This window comes from Coptis chinensis, chromosome 8, assembly GCF_015680905.1.
Source record: "Coptis chinensis isolate HL-2020 chromosome 8, ASM1568090v1, whole genome shotgun sequence".
NCBI lineage: Eukaryota > Viridiplantae > Streptophyta > Magnoliopsida > Ranunculales > Ranunculaceae > Coptis > Coptis chinensis.
The window spans coordinates 1,655,975-1,670,065 of record NC_141463.1 but is presented as its reverse complement, the minus strand read 5'-3'; the positions used below and the strand labels follow the sequence as shown (position 1 = coordinate 1,670,065).

Here is a 14,091-nt window from a genome sequence, read left to right as displayed (position 1 = left end):
TGGTGAAAGAAAATCTCTCTCTCTCTAAAACTTTATAATTAGGATAAGAGAAAAAAAAAATATTATTGAGTCGAGAGTTTTATTGAGATTATAATTCAACAAGAGATGGTTGAGGGGATAAATAAAGGAAAACAATTTTTTTTTTTTTTTTTGTTTAAATCTAATGAAGTTTTATTTTTAAAATTTGATGAAGTTTTAAAAATATGTTAACGCGTTTAGCCGAGCGTTCCTCTTTTATGTAACTCTCTCTCTCTCCCTCTTATATCTTCTTCTTTGTTAATAGGGAGAACCGTGAAATCAAAATCCTATTGTTATTTTATTTGTTTTTTGGTTTTTTGGAAATCATATTGTTATTTGTTAATGGTAAAAGAAAATTTCTTAAAAAAAAACTAGGCAAATATAAAGTATAGTAGAAGAGAAAAAGAAAAATCGTTATTCAATCGAGAGATGCTAGCAAGACCATAGTCACAAATTTGGAATTTGTTGTTAATTCGGCAAGGATGAAATCGTTAATTCGTACAAATTCGTTTAAAAAATTGAAAAAGTCATAAATAATTAAAACATAAAACAGTATGTAGTGTGTGATTATGCATCATGTCAAGGTTATTTTGAGCATGTATCAAATTTAAAATTTGCAAATATATATGTAAAGTCTTGTTATATCCTATTATATCCTACAAATATTTGCAATTCATAAAATAAAATATTAAAATAAATGAATCAAAAACTATTCATCGATCATTAAAAAAAATGGAAAAAATTGCTAAAATCGGTAAACATCAAGAATTAGGCGACTTTTATCGTTTTTACTGTTTATTCGTTTAGAAATTCGGTAACCAATCAATTCGGAGAATTAATGGTAAACTCAATCTCTTGCCTTGAAAAAACAAACAATCTCGGTTGATGAACAAACTTTTCAATCGACCTTGAGATATTTCTTTTCCTAATAGGCCAGTCCAAGGCCCATATGATGGATGCTGAAAAACCTAAAGTTAGCTTAGGTTTTTGAACTGGAAAACGCGACACAGAAATAAACGTTAACAAGGCAAGAGCTTAAAACACTCCTGACTTTCTTGTTCAATTGTCCAAAAAGAAAGCAAAAATGATGAAGAGACAATTTTATAAGCTCGAACACAACGACAAAAAAGAAGGGACTGATTCTTCATCGTCTTCCCAAGAAGAAGAAGAAGTTGACATTGACCAAGTGAAACAAAAGAATGAAGAGAAACCTGCATCTCTATCATTTGGTTTGTTCTTCTCTATTTTCACACTAAGCATTGTGATTTTTTTCATTTATTTCTTGTTTAATTGAAATGGTGGGTGGTGTCTCTTTTTTAAGTGCTTCTTTGATTAATTTCATTGCTACTCTCATTGTCTGTTCAAATTTTATCTTATATGTTTCTATCCTTAAAGTGATTTGGGTATATTTGAAGTGTGTACTGTACTACTGTGTAACATTTATTGGCAATGCTTTTTCTGATATCAAGATTATTAATTTCACTAATTTATAAGCTAAGCTTCAATATGGAATGCAGAAGAGTGATCATGATTTTGTAGTTTGTTTATCCTTGTGTTTACCTCTGTAGGTTATGGATATGAAAGTGAGGATAGCTCAGAGAAAGAGCTTGAATACGACTCATCAGGTTGGATTTTTGAATTCATTCAGTAACTATTCCAAGATTTAGTTTTTCAATTCTGTATTCATATTTTAACTGGTGTAACGTAATGTTAGTAGTGGGATGGATATTTTGTTGCATGATTAAGGAAGATCATTCTAGGATGCAATGTATCTGGGTGTATTTTCGTAAGGGCGTAAGGCGTCCATTGTGATTCATACTAGCTTATATTGGGGGCCATTTCATCATAAGTTGGGAATCTTCAGATTTACTGTTTGCTTTTTTCTTGGTCTGAGAAGAAGTTGCCTCTTTGGATTTGTGAATGATATTGCCAGTTTAACCCAGTTTTGCTAATAGGCGATGATGAAGAAGGAACTAGAAGTAGTGGTAGAGGTAATGCTGAAACCCTGAAAGCGTGATCGAAAAAGCTGGCAAAAGAAAATTCTTCTGAAGCTGATTATTTTATCTTGAAATGCAAATCCGTGTACAGGTGTAGAATCTGTCCAAGAATAGTCTGTTTGACGCAGGAAAGTTTGAGGTCGCATTTAAATTCCAAGGTAAGAGTGTAAGACATTAGTCATTTGTGTTAACTGAGGATCATGAATTGGAATCAGTACTTTTTGTTGTGTGTGTGTGTGTGTGTGTCTGCGCGCGCTGGGTTCACAACTTTTAGTTAGGTAGTGTTTTGGTATATTTATTCCGATTTAGTCGATTCGGCTCATTGTTACTGGAACTTCTTGTTCCCATCCGATTGTTCTGGATACAGTGGTCTACTTTAATCACAGTCCCAAGATATATTGTGAAATTCTGTATATAGCTGTGAGAGAGTCATGTACACATTATGAGTTATTGGAAAGTTGTATTCCACTGTTAATGGTGACCGAATCTTCTGGAGTTTAGGAAGACAAGATGCCTCTTTAATGATTGCAAGACTTCTAATAGTATAGGAAATGGCTAAAGCATGTGCGCCCTGACATGGGTTGGTATTTTAAACAGTGGTTCACAGGTTAGTGTATAAAGAGGTGTTCAGGACTTCAGGGTCCATTTTTTTTTTTTTTTTGTTGATAATAGGACTGCAGGGTCCATGCTGCACTTCCTAGAGTCGTTCTCCTAGCCAAGACCCTTGACGTTTCGAAAACATGGCTTGAGCAGTTGAGCAAGTGCTTTTATATGTTATCTAGACTATCCATGTCGAGTAACACTAATGTGCTTTATACACTTAACTGCCCAAGAGATGCGTGAAGATCTGTTTTATTCTCCACATTTTTCATTGCTCTTCTATTACTATTGTGTGTTTGAAGTACTGATCTCTATCATTTGAAGTACCAGTATTAGTGGATAACCTACGGGGCATTTAGCCATTTAACTTGCTGTAGTGAGCCCTTCTTAACATGTTCAGATATTTCTGTTATTTAAAATATTAGCTTGGGAGTGTGTCTTTGTTCCTGTGACTATGCTTCATTTCCCTTTAACTTATCTCTTACTTGAAGATAATGAATAGAATGGTGACTGGATTTTATGCCCCTTTGAGTCGTTTATTTTGTGTGTACTTTTTTTGTTCCTAAGTCATAAATCATGCTGGATATGGCATGAATAAATAAATAATGTGTTTACTTGTTTATTTTAGAGACATGCGCTATCTGAGTAGTTACTGAAGGAAGGAAGGAAGACTTAAGTTAATGCTTAATAGTGATGGAGATTGAAGAAGATCAAGAGACTCATGCTGAGAGATATGCTCGAACTATGACTATTGCACAAGTTGGTAAACAGTCAAATGTGACTAAAGTAGGAAGCTGTCTGGCCTCCTGTCCATATTACTAAGTGTGTTTAGCTCTAATTACTTTTAGGATTCAAGTGATAAAAAGAAGAAAAACAAAGGCCGGCAGAAGCAGAGGCTTAAGCCAAAGAGGAAGGTAATATAGCTAGAAACGTTTCCTAATAGAGATTGCATAAACCTTTTTCGGATGCAAAATGAGTTCATCTAAAATTGCAGAAAATGGGGTATGCTCCTGATAAGGCAAAAGCAAAATAACTGGCAAAAAAACCACTAAGAAGAGGCGTGATTACCAAAAAAAAAAACTAAGAAGAGGCGTAAAGATAGGGACTGATGAATGTGACTTACATTTAGCACAAGTAAGACATTAGCAAATCTATCTATTCTGATTCCTGAGGGAACTACATGGGTCATGGGTGCTGCTAAATCTTGGCTGTTCAGGTTGGTCAATTTGGTTAGCATGAAAAATAATCAGTGAGAACACGAAGTACCTTTCCGGCTTGAATTGTCTAAAGCGAATACTATCTATCTAGACTGTGTGAACTGCAATTTTGAGAGCATATTTTACTTTAAATCCTTTAATCACTTCATAGTCAAGCTTCTTGTATCTGATTGAGCCTTATTTTTACTCCAGAATGAAAGGGAATCTTTTGCTTCACTTACAAATGTTTTCTGATAGGTACTATTACGTGATATATCAAATATCTGAACTTTTATGCAAGAGCAACAACCACTCAGGAGTAAAACTATCTGATTGCTTGCCCAGTGATCTGTTCTTCAGTTTTGCCCTCAGGATGGGATTGGCAAAACTTCAAACATATTTTGTTAACGATGCCCATCATTCCAGTGCATTTATAGACGCGACTCATGACTTCATGAGGCATCCCTTCGTGAACTTGAGCCAAATGCTGGTGTTTGACAAAATCGTTCTCATTTTCATTGGACAAGCTAAAGCATTTCAAAACATTTTCATTTTTCACCCATATATCTCAATGGCTGGTCTTTGAAAATCAGGCTACATGCTGTTTTGAGTAATTCTCGAGTTATACACAATAAACATGTTAACATTGAATCGGCTTGCTGCTAATTTTTACCATGCCCAATTTCTTGGCTCAGCCCCAACACTTCACCTACTTGTTGGCTCAGATAGTGACATAATGACTCCCTTCCTATACATGTGGCATGTGATGTACGCCTATACCTCAATCTTAGCACATTCCTCAGCTTAACACTTCACACAGAATTGCTGCATTGGCCAAACAAGCCGTGAGCCATGGCTAATTGGTTATTACTGGAGCGGAAATTCACAGGTTTTCCCTACAAAAGTATTTCAATACTTTATTTGACAATCAATCAATATGTGACAATGAACGCTGACGAGCTTTTATTTCTAAATATACGAATTAGAACAAATAACAGATCGGTGCAGAATATAATAGTGTCATTGCTCTTTAAACTTCAAGTTGTCTATCACGGTAGATTGTCTACCAATTCATTTTTCTTCTTAAACAAGAGAGTGTGAAAGAGAAAGCTAGGACATCTGTTGATTTTAATAAGACTCTGTAAGTGGTGATTCATGTAAAATAGTCGCTTCTATAAAGATCCTAGCAAAACTAGCTAAAAGAATTAGAGTTTAGTTTAAAGCCAACAATAACCAAACACCATTGATCATCAATTCACCTACTTAATGATGGTTTTATGCATGTAATCTATTTGGTTTTATAATTCCTATTATCATGTAAACTTAGATCACCCACACTAAAAATAATCCATGCTCCCATCACGGGTATAAATAAAGTTGTTCAACCATTCCATATAATTTATGCATGAAAGAATCTAATATCTACCAAGTCAAACCATGGGACGTATTCTATGTTAATTTGTTCAACCATACAGTATCCATAAAGATTGATTAACCAATTGTTCTATAAGTAATTGGTTTGACAATATGAACACGACTAATGCATCTACTTTTTGGGCTCTCATCTAGTCAAAATTAACTTATTAGACCTTCTTGACCAGTTGATTAAAGAGTCTTTCATATTGATAGATACTATGTTCATTCTGATACATTATATTTGTGTATGTATATCCTGAAGCATGAGAATTGAGAAGTAACAATAATAAAGTAGGCCCCTTTTGATAAGGGAATCTGTTCAAATTTCTCCATTGTGGTTCAACAAACTATAGAATCATGTAGGAATATGTTGAGGCAATTCAAGTCACAATCAAAAGATTTCATTTATATTTGTTCTTGACATTGCAAACTACTTTTGGTAATATGGTTCGATCTAAACCATTTAAAATATGACATTTAGTTAGTACATTTGTATAATTAAATTTAGGCATAGTTTAATACTAAATTCCCTTTCCTTTCTGGCTAGCCATCTTACCTCTGAGTCAAACTATTTGTAGCCACATTGTCCATATCAAACGAAAACTCTGGTGTAGGACTTGTGCTTACCTACCTAGAGAAAAAGGGTCCATAGACAAAGGGTATTCGGTTCTTAGTTAAGGGGTACGCGACAATAGAGTGTACGAGAAAATAAAGCTTAACCCGACGAAGGTGTTGGTTTTGTCGTAATATATATCGTGAAAAAAAGACGAGACGTAAGTGGGTCACCAAAGCGCGGGACTTTTAACGGCAAAACCGGTAAATATATGAAGTGGAAAAGGAGTTGTGGGCTCGTGGCCATCGTGCGTTTGCAGTTTGAGTCCAACGCTTTCCTCGTAAAAAAGAGTAACTTAATGGTTATTTGCAATCAGCTGCTCCCACTTAGAATTAATTACCAGTACGACCCTCTCATATGGAATGGACCTCCCATAATGACTGGTGGTCAAATTTGGTAGATAACATTTTTCTTTATAGACCTCATCAAAACATCCAAAAAAGTTCATTTGTGAATATCGTCACAATTTGATCCTTGGCTATAATAACACGTTGAAGGGATTTGGTAGTTTAATAGTTTTTCCGATGAGTCCGAATTTGTAGACAGATTTGTCTACAAACAACACATTTCTATTTGTCAAATCCATTTTCGAGCAGTTACCAGTTTTTTAGGGCAAAAAAGCTTGAGGTTTTGTGGATAGCAAATAGTTGCATGTCCACAAATTTATTATGTTTTTCGATCCTAATAAGTTTCACTATATCGTGGCAAACAAAAAACCTTGATAACGATTAACGAACAATTAACTTCAAATGGGATGGAAACTCTTAAGGGCAAATTTGTTATCACATCTCCCTAACATAGATTTTGATCATGTTTGAAGCACTAGACTATGATGTTAAAACTCGAAATATACTGTTTTTCTTGGTACCATTAAAAAAGTGTTGATATTTTACTAGTCAACTGGTTGAACCCTGCGTAACACAAACAAGAAAACAAAAGCTTAACTAACTCCAAAATGGAGGGGAGGAATTTCAAATAAAGCCATTAAACGCATGCCTGTTATGAAATATATAAATTTGTTGAATGCTGAAACCATTTTTCAGATTTCAGAGTAGTAGTACCAATAAGGACGACACTCCATCTCTTGCTTCCTTCCAAAACACCAAAAAAATTTCAAATGAACTTTCTTCCTTCCAAGATATCCGATTCTCTTCTTCTAAGTCTCCCCTTAAACTCCTTCTTTCATTGACTCTTCAATAAAGGTACCTTCTTTTTTCCCACTTCTATATATGAAAGTGTTTTCTTCTTTCTTGTCTTTCTATGTCTCACTTTGTTGGTATGGTATGGTGCTTTTTCTAACTTGGGTCTCTTGGGGCTGTTTTTTGAGTTTTTAGATGTTTTTTTGTCATTTATGACTTGTTTAAATTGTTTACTAAGTTGGGCTTGTCTCATTTCCTTCTGTTTAGTGTTGGGCTGTTAACATTTTTCTATATTTAGAAGTATACTTAGTCATCAATGTTTTTATATGATGTTGATAAGGTTAGCTGTTTTTAATTGCCAGTAAAATTTATCTAATCTTTGGATTGTGCTTTTATTTGCAGATTAAAGGGTGATCTTTGACAGGTAATATACCTCCTCCTTTATTAAGGCTTTCATGTTTTGGTATGCTTGTTGTATCTTTATTTTCTTGTGCTTTTAATCTTATAAGGTTGTTTATTATTGTTCCTATCTTTCCAGTAAAGGTTTCTACTTTTCTTTTGGAAATATTGATTTTTAGTCCATTTTGGACATTATCATTCCTTCTTTCTTTTTTATGAAACACACTTTGTATGTTTCTACAAATTGAGGTTGCAATAGAGAGGAACTTTTCTTTTTTGATCGATAAAGTATTTGGACCATTTTCGATTTAGGGGTAGTGAGGAGTTAAGAGGTTCAAAACTCTTATCCATTGCAGCTGGTGCGGTAGGAAGGACGGGGTGGGGACAAGGTGGGGAAACTCTTGATTTCTGCAGCTACTTTGGTTGCTGCAAAATACGTATGAAAATTTTTGAATTTGCCTTGCAAGATTTAACAAAAATACCTTTTCTTGCTTTGTGGAAATATCTGGTATATGATAAGCAATGATTTAATTTTTAGTTTTCATCTTTATGTTCTGATTCATTTGCTTAAGTAGGAGATCATCTCTTAGCTGCATTTCATTAGTTTATTTTGGTTGCTAGTGTTCTTATTGTAATTGCATTGTAAAGGGTAATTTCAATGGTGTTGTTTGCAGGATTTCTGGTGAAAGGAAAGAACTTCGTACAAAGCATTGTGAATTAGTAAAACCTATCTCATATAGAAGTTGTTTCTGAGTAGCATTTGAGATGGGGATCATTTTGTGTTGTTAGTGGATCGGTTGCTCACTGAATCTACACTGGAAGCCACGATAGAGAGAAGCCGGTCTCAGCATGTAACACCATCAGCCGTTGAAGCTGAAAAAACGCAGTTCTTTTCCCATAAAATGGATTTTGGAGATGGATCCCCAGTAAAAATGGTGGAGTGTCGGATTTGCCAGGATGAAGATGAAGATTTCAAAATGGAAACGCCCTGTTCCTGCTGTGGTAGCTTGAAGGTTAGTTCAGTTTTACTTCATCAGCATATCATTTGTGTCTTGTAGGAAGCATCATGAATCCTTTATCCTCACCCATGATTAAATTCTATATTGTGCCTTAGCATCACCCATTTACTTTCTGCTGATTAGTCATGTCTCCATAGTGATTTTGTAACCACCTTCCCCAGCTTCCAGGTGATGTCTCAAATGTGAAAATACACAATTGTCAAATTGAGTCCCCTGAATAATTGGCGACATATGGGACACTTAAATTATTTGCTGTGCATGCATAGTATCCTTGCAAATTTTGCAAAACTTAAATGTTCAGAATAGAACTAAAACTTAGGGGTTCAAAGGCTTTGTGCATCTTGGTAGGTGGTCTCTACCAAAATCTGTCTCAGAAAAGCTAATATATACCTTCAAATATCTAATTTTAAAGTGGCAACAAAGTCTTGTTTAATTCTTTGCATGTTCTTGGTAAGAGATTTTGGTGGTGAGACTACCTACCAAGACAACCATAAATTTTGAATTTAGTTAAGATATCTTGTAGACAGGAAAGCGGTGCAAAATTTTGAACAGATACCAAGCACATCTATACAGCATAGTAGCATTTCTTTCCAAAAATGGAGGAAACTCTTTGAACCTCGTTATTTCCTTGCCAATATTTTTGAACTAATTCAGTGTTGAGTAAATTGGAAGTGTTAAAATCCTTTTGCACTCTTTCCATACCTAGTCAAATTAAAATCCCTAACAGTTTTTTTTTTTTGTTTTTTTTTTATTTACTTATTTTCTGAATTAACAAACACAACTGTTAGTGAAAAAGAGGTTAACTACTCCTAAGAGTCTTTGTTCCCTTTATTATACGGTTTTTTTGGCTGATACATGGTTCCAGCACATTTTCTGTGCTATTTAAACTTGTGCATTCATTCAGTTGAGACTCATTGTTTAGAATTATCTGATTACTGTTGGTAACTAATGAGTTTGTGTGTGTGTGTTTGTCTGTTTTGGTTGTTGTTACAGTATGCTCATCGAAGATCGTGCAGAAGTGGTGCAATGAGAAGGGTGACACCATATGTGAGATATGCCACCAGGTGGGCCAGAGGAGATTTTATGGCTTTGATTTGCTTCCGATTTGGTCCATGTTTTTATTATAAGTATAGTACCTGTGCTATTTTTTCGCGATGGTACTAAATACCTAAGCTCTTACTCTTTTTCCCACCAAAAAAAAAAAATAAATGTTTTGCTCATATAATTTTCAGTCAATAATATAAGGACATGGTAACAATGTCCTAGAGCATGACACTGAGCCTCAAGGTGCAATATATATGCCTTATCAGCACTTTATATAAGTTTGTGATTAACCAAAAAAGAAACCTTACATATGAATGTTCAATTAGATCAGTGGGGAAGGTAATGGCCATATATTTGAACTTCCCTAATGCAACCTGCTGTGACCAACATGAGCACACAAGGTCCAGATTTATTTAACATAATACAAGACTTAAGCTATCAGCATAAACAAATCCTAAGATTTTTTTATGGATCCATTTTAAAATAGGGAAGTACATGTTTAACAGTTGTGTTTCTGTTTGATGTGCAGCAATTTAAGCCAGGCTATACAGCACCTCCTAAATTGTTCCACTACGGGGGTGTTCCAATGAATTTCAGGTATCTTGAGCTTTGCAAACTTCATATCTTTTCCTATTTTCTTTGTTTCAGTGAGATGACCATTATGCCCTTTTATGGTGTTTCATCAGGGCAACTGGGAAATCTCTAGAAGGATCTGCATAATCCTCGATTTATAGCAATGGTTTCAACTGATCGTAATTTTCTGGATCCCGACTATGATGAGTACTCAATGCACCACGACAAGAAGCCTTCTCTGTTGTCGACAGTTGCAATAATTGTAACTCTCTCTCTCTCTCTTGATCTATTATCAACATATACCGTGACAGTAGTGGTCTTTCGATTTGGAGATGATATCAGCATGGAGATCATTTTAGAAAGATCAGTTGGTTCTGAAACTTCTAACTTTCAAATAATATAAATAGGCTGCCCTTAAATGGGAAAACTCCAAAAGTTAGTAGAGAAAGAAAACGGAGAGGCATGTTTATCATCTATTTGAAAATTCACGTTAAGTTTTGGGTGAATTAACGTGTTCTCTTCTTTGCCTTGAGTTTGTTCTACATTCTCCACTCTTATTTGATTTTCTTTTTCAGTTCATGGTTCTCCTGATCCTACGCCACACTCTGCCGATCATAATAAGTGGGCCTGAAGAGTATTCATTAACCTTGTTCATGGTAAGGTTCTATAATTACCATCTCTGAGTAGAGCCACAGATAGATAATGACACTATTATTAAATTTCACGTACAGCTGTTACTTTTAAGAACAGCTGGGATTCTGCTTCCGGTTTATATAATGGTGAGAGCAGTGACTGCTATCCAACATCGTCGTAGCCAGCAGGTAACCAACCAACTTAAAGTGGCCTCTTTCAAACATTAGAGTTTCAAGCCTAACATACAACCTTCACTAAATAACACAAATGTCTAATTTATAGGATCGAGAAAGCCTCCCCCTTAGTTCATCTGAAGGCGAAGATGAGCAGTTGCATTTGCAACCACAGCCACATGTTATCCGTGTACACTAAGCTACTGCCATCGGCATTAAATCTATAAACGAAGAAGACTGACGTTCAATGGACTTCAATAAATTACGCAGGCTTTTCCATTAACAGAATTTGCTAACAGTTGGCCAGATTATTATACAAGCTCCTTGTCACCTGCAACAGGTTACAAGATTTAAAAGAGTAGATGATTGTGAAGAGATGCTCTTATTCAACTCTTGTTATTATATGTTTATTCTGGTGCACAAAAAAAGTCCTCCTCCGCCCTCAGATTACGCCTGCAGGAATCCTCATCTTGATGAACAGTTGATCCCATACACAAGTTCCTTGGAGTACCTTTTGAGGTTTCAGATGCATCTGCAAATTGTGGCTTCTGAAATCCATGAACATATAAGTGTATGTAATATGTTCTCAGTAAATATTAATTTAAGCTCTGTATATATAACTCTCATTATGTAGATGTCTATCACAAGTTCCAGGCAAAGGCATTGTTGTATATAGAACTTTCACATGAAAAGATAAAACGTATTTTACATAAGTCGAGGTGTTCAATTGAAAAGCGACAAAGAACCGCACTCATTACTCAGTACTCACAACCTTGGTTACCTTGGTTCTATTTAAGTTCAGGTGGGAATTCATCCCACAACCTTGGGCGCAAACTCACTCAGCTGCTTGGTTTGGACCTTGGATGCGTAGTATACTCTTTTCAGCCTTTGGGAAGTGCGTACGGATTATTTAAAAGTCCTATATTTCTCGTTCCACTGGCTTACTAAGATCTACTCGCCGGCCAAGTTGTTCCCGTGGTTGCTGAAAATATTCCAACTTAAAATAAAAGAAGCATTGCAACCGTTATATATCCAGCAGACTACCTTATGTGATATACTAGTAGGCTAGTAGCAATTGTTAAGGCATACAGTATTCAGTCCACTACGACCCAAACGAAGTTTTGGAAAATTACTTAGGGGTGGAACTTTTCGAATTTCTATAAGAGCATTTGCAATGCAGGTGATAGTTTCCCCCCCTCTATCGCCACCTCATCACTTTTCACCTCCCTTTTCACCAACCCGGTGAAAAACAAGGTGAAGTTATTGCAATGCAAAGGTGATAAAAATATTTCGGACGGGATGTTAGATTCCGTGCGGAGGTTTTGATCACGGAATGTAACATCCGTCGATATTTTTATAACATCGGGATGTAACATCGATGGCTCAATATGAATGAACGGAGCAAAGGCTCCATTTTCACTTCCTTTCCGGCCCAAAATTCGATTTTGTAGCCTCCATTAACAACCTTTTGACACAAATTTCCATTCATAATGACTTCTCCACCCCAACCCATCCCCACCAACCTCACCACATGAAGAGCATTCCGATGGTTTGGAAATGTTAAAATTTCAAAAAAGGGCAAAAGGATCATCGTCGAGAACGCCGTAATGTGGCGAGGAGGATGAAAGTGAACTTGGGTTCAATTTTCCACAGCGTTAATGAAATCGAGGAACACCCACCATTAAGCGTCAACATCGGTCCGGCATGTAGCAAATCGAAAGTGGCGGAGTCTCAAGTAAGTTTTTGATTTTTTTTATGTTAATTATTATTATTTATGTTAGTTTTATATCAAGTTTGTTGTTTCAGGTAATTAGTTTGAATTTGTAGCATTGTTTTGAAAAAAAAAAAAATAGTTGTAATTATATCGTATTGCGTGTTTGTTGAATGTAGGAAGTACACTTATGGAAAGTCGTTGTGCACTTTCAAATGTTAATGTCGTGGTGGCGTTGTATGAAATAAAAAAACGGATCCTAATTTTGTCACGATTCTGGATATTATATCCCACACCATTTTGGGAGTTTTGAATTCTAATTTGGGACAAAATGACAAAAGCGTTATTTATTTGGGATAGTTGGCGGTGGTGGCAAACTACCCACACATTCCATTTCCATGGGGTGAGCTTGGGATTACCCTCTTGATTTCTAATGCTCCACGGGTATCCCAATTGGTTATGGAGATGTCGTTCCTTTTGATGAAACTTTAGAGGTTTTACTACGGTGATGAGTTTCTTTGAAGGTTTGATTTGGTTGAAGATGATGAGCAAGGCGAGTTTTTGAGATTATCGGTGAGGCGGTTTAAAGGGAGGAGCTATAAATATGAGTTGGTTTACTTGAGATATTTGAATAGACTCAAGGAGAAGCCGAAGACTATCATATTGGTGAGGAGTCGATCCACGAGTATGTGCGATGCCTTCCTCTTCTACTTTGTTAGTGCGGTATTATTTGGATATCGATAGTTATTTACGATCGGTGGATGGCGGTATCCCCGGGCGATAGAGAGGATGTGGGATTATATTTAGGGTCAATCCATCTTGGCATACCTTTGCTTTGGCTAGACCTCATGATTGACTAAAGCCGCTAAAAGGCAATTTGTGCTGGCTTTGTTTGGATTATACCGGTAAGTCTTATTTATTAAGTTATTGTTTCATTTCATTTATTTATCTAATTATTAATGTTGAGATGTGTTTATATATATATATATATTGATATTGTATTTTATCTATTGATGGCGGTATTGGTGGTACGAACATTTTAGGTGTGATGCATCCTGTGTTGAAGAGGTTGGAAGAGGATGAGACTCATGACCGATTCCATATTCAAGCATGGGGGCTTCATCGTGCGAGGGGGTATGGGGACCTATCGCATAATATTCATAACACTTTCGCGGCCAGATTGAGCTTTAGGAGCTAGTCAACCGAAAGTGGCAACCACGGCCGAAGTCCTTCATCTTTTCGGACCCTTATCGCGGATATTCGGATGTTCGAGAAACCGAGTCGCCGTAGACTATCATATATGTGTCATAGAGCAAAGGTTTCTTTTTCCGCGAATGATAATTATATGTCGATCGGCCATCAGCATGGTACCTTAGGGGACGGATGTTGGCGGCAAGTATCCGGAGAGATTGTTATACCTTACCCACCACCTATAGATATGATGACCTCGATATTCTTCTCTTTGTTCTTTCACTTATAGAGCAAACCCGAATGAGTGGGCGGGCGATCGGCTTTTCATTTTCACGAGGCGACTATGACTTATATTGGAAGAGGGTTGGT

The 14,091-nt window shown here is 36.1% G+C and overlaps 2 pseudogenes across 2 annotated transcripts; both read left to right on the top strand.

Moving 5' to 3' along the window:
• Positions 1 to 995: 995 nt before the first annotated feature.
• LOC147479247 (uncharacterized) lies at positions 996 to 3,291 on the top strand (annotated as a pseudogene). The gene is made up of 4 exons (XR_015203996.1): positions 996 to 1,306; positions 1,587 to 1,643; positions 2,045 to 2,173; positions 3,244 to 3,291. The product of XR_015203996.1 is annotated as an uncharacterized LOC147479247 (transcript).
• A 17-nt stretch (positions 3,292 to 3,308) lies between these two features.
• LOC147479246 (uncharacterized) lies at positions 3,309 to 11,479 on the top strand (annotated as a pseudogene). Its single transcript, XR_015203988.1, has 9 exons — positions 3,309 to 3,374; positions 3,464 to 3,529; positions 8,143 to 8,391; positions 9,391 to 9,461; positions 9,971 to 10,038; positions 10,127 to 10,276; positions 10,590 to 10,670; positions 10,746 to 10,835; positions 10,930 to 11,479. The product of XR_015203988.1 is annotated as an uncharacterized LOC147479246 (transcript).
• The last annotated feature ends 2,612 nt before the right edge of the window (positions 11,480 to 14,091 follow it).